We start from the raw sequence: 2,981 nt of genomic DNA, 5'->3' as shown, positions 1-2,981 counted from the left end.
ACCTGCCTGTCTACCTGCCTGCCTACCTGCCTGTCTACCTGCCTGTCCTGGTATTCTGCCCGTGCTCTCATTGCTCATCACTGAAGCTGTGAGAACTAACTCTAGCCATGTTCGTTCTTTACCTTCATAATGATCATTTTGGGGGAGTGGCTTTGGAGGGAGGTTTGAAGTTGACAACTTTCTTGCTAGCTTTAGCAACATTTGGAGCCAGTGCTGCTAGGTACTTTCATTGAAAATAAGTCAGCAACAATGGACTCGTTTTTTTTGGGTTGGTGATGACTTTTTAAATCTAGCGTACTCTTGTTAGTTACTCAAGATTACCTACCCCGCCTTTAACAATGATTATAAGTATGGATTGGGACAGCAGCACTCCAAAAACACCTCAAACCTCACTGCTGGAGCCTCGGTTAACCAAAAACAGAGTGGCATCCTTAATGAAAACAATCATGTCCGGCGCCAGTTAACATGTTTTGAGTAAGCGGCCCCTTGTTAAAGGGCTTTCTGAGCGTATCATCTATTTCCTTATTAAGAGCCTTCACGGGCACAGCAGAATATTACCCCTCGCAAGTTGCACAGCGATGACACCCGGAGCGCGTATGTGTCAGCTCTCCCGGGACTGGACCACTCTCCCTCCGCACAGATTGGAGGTGAGACCTTGGAGGAAAAATGATTACTTTTATGTTTGCTTTATGGCTCATTTTTCACATTAAACCGCAGAAAATCCATGCGGAGGTCACAGAATTCCCGCTTCCCCCCGTCGGCCGGAACTCATTTTTGCAGCCCTCGGTATCGATAAAGCATTCAGCGGAGCAAAGTATGCACGGCTATGTACTGCAGCTCTCAAGTCTCTTATCTTTTTTTTCTTTTTTCCCATGCAGCCAGTCTATTGGGACTTGTTCAGCCTGTATCTGCTGGGATTTTTGTGGAAATGTCAACTACACACACACACACACACACAGTCAGGGTGGCCTTATCTGTGAGCGGCATAGCCAACACGACTCGCGATAAGAGATGGCATTGCCAGAGTGAGTCATAAAACTCGTCTTTTTATGGCGCGGTTATTGTCTTTCTGTCTACAATTATGGTGATTACTCATTTCTCCCCCCCCCCCCCACGGCCCTCACGGTGCACTTAATAGACTGCATTTTACTAATGGAAAATTAAGTAGCCGTCGTGGCAGCGGGGGTTTATAAATATGTAAAATATACTTTTAATTATTTCAAGTGAATCTGGCAGCTAATCAATAAAGAGGGACGTGACAAACATACGTTTGACGCGGGCCATTGTAAAGCCACCGGTAACAGATAAGCACGGCCTGTCAGCGCGGTCCGGCCCTAATGAATATTTTGAGGCTGTCATGTCAGGAGACAAATGGATTAATTGCGCCCGGCTAATATAATAGCTTCTTCATGAAGAGTGCCGCAGAGGAGAGGAGAGCGCGGCCGCCGCTGCCCGGCTCTGTACCCCGGCTCTGTACCCCGGTGTCGAATAAATATTTATCAGGGTGGAGGTGGGGTTACGTAGATTTTTCGCGATTACACGGAGAGTCACTTAAGCGTCTTCGTTTGTCATTTTATTTGAGAATTGATTTGGGCCGATTAGTTTGGTGTCATATTAATTTAGTATTTTTGTTGGGGGCCTGCAGTGGGATTCGGCTTCCTCCACATGAGAGACTGTTGAAGAGGAGGGTTTCATCGTTCACTTCTAAAGGTCTCTATTGTTGTTTTTCCTGCAGATAACAGCTGTTGAAGCTTTCATTAATCAGGGTTGAGGACAGATTTTTGCGTAACTGATGATTATTTTATTATAATGTTTTTTTTTTCGTATTAATTGATAATTATGTTTTGAGGAAAAAGTCAGAAAATGAAGCCTGTCCTAATTTCCCAGAGGTCAAGGTGAAATCTCTTGCTTTGTCTTCGTTCAAAATATTCAATCTGTAATATTTAACAAATATTTCCATTAATCAGTTATGATTTTTTTTGTCAATTAATTTTCTATCCATCAACAATTAATCAGTTTATTGTGTCGGCAGCAGTACTTTGAATCCTTTTGATTTCCAATAGACTGATGAAACATTTCCTCTTTTTATCTCCATAATTCCCCGTGTGTCATATTTCAAAACAGTCATTTTCACTTGACTGCCCTCTGAAATATTTACACAAACAGCAGCACCAAGCAAGGGTGGCACCGTTTTGACAAATAGCCCCCCCCACCCACCCCACCTCCACTCCCATGCTGCCCGCTCTCCTATCCATCTCTGTCTCCAGGTCTGTTGTCGGCACTTTAAGGTGAAAGAGAACATAAAGACAAGCGAGCGCGGCGGGTAAGTGTAGGGGGGAGGGGGGGGTGGGCTTCCTGGAAGCCGTCCTCTCGCGATGGGAGGCTTGTGACCTTGAGTCCATGCCTCTCGCCCAACGCCGTCCCCACCGCCTCCCTCCGTCAGAGCAGGAGAAGGTGGGGGGGGGAGGGTCACCAGCCGCTGTTCTCATCAATTAAATGTGCGACAGTGTTCCCCCCCCCCCCGTCGGCTGGACTTATATGTGAAGGAGATGGGCAGGACCTCATGTTTGTGCTTTTGACAAATCAGCAAATGTTTAATCTCAAGATGTGCCGGCACTCATAAATAATGCAGGGGCGGGGGGGTGGACCGACGAAGAGAGGCGTCTGGCCTCAATAGAGGAAAATGCAGGAAAAACCCTTCAGACTAAATCCTCCTTGGTGCCCAGAAGAAGCTTTTCTTCTTTGAGTGTCTCCTCCTTCCTTCTGATCACACCCCTCTAAGCCCGCTCCGCCACTCCTCCTTCCTGTTACTGTACCTGAGTCTCGCCTTCCGACTTCACCGTGTTCCCTCCATCTCTGGCGCACGCTGGGTTTTTGTTGTGTTTTTAATTTGGTCTTTATAGTAAAAGTTTCTCAGCACCTTCTGCCTCTCTGCCCCTCTCTCTCTCTCTCTCTCTCTCTCTCTCTCTCTCTCTCTCTCT

The 2,981-nt window shown here is 46.5% G+C and overlaps 1 protein-coding gene across 2 annotated transcripts in view; it reads left to right on the top strand.

Annotated features, from left to right (window-relative positions):
* inpp5a (inositol polyphosphate-5-phosphatase A) overlaps positions 1-2,981 on the top strand; it is a 163,110-nt gene that overhangs the window by 99,818 nt on the left and 60,311 nt on the right. The window lies entirely within an intron of this gene.

The sequence above is a fragment of the Anarrhichthys ocellatus genome, unplaced genomic scaffold (genome assembly GCF_004355925.1).
Source record: "Anarrhichthys ocellatus isolate YVR2014 unplaced genomic scaffold, GSC_Weel_1.0 scaffold3, whole genome shotgun sequence".
In the NCBI taxonomy this organism is placed as follows: domain Eukaryota; kingdom Metazoa; phylum Chordata; class Actinopteri; order Perciformes; family Anarhichadidae; genus Anarrhichthys; species Anarrhichthys ocellatus.
The sequence above is the reverse complement of the archived record's forward strand: the minus strand, read 5'-3'. Positions and strand labels throughout refer to the sequence as shown.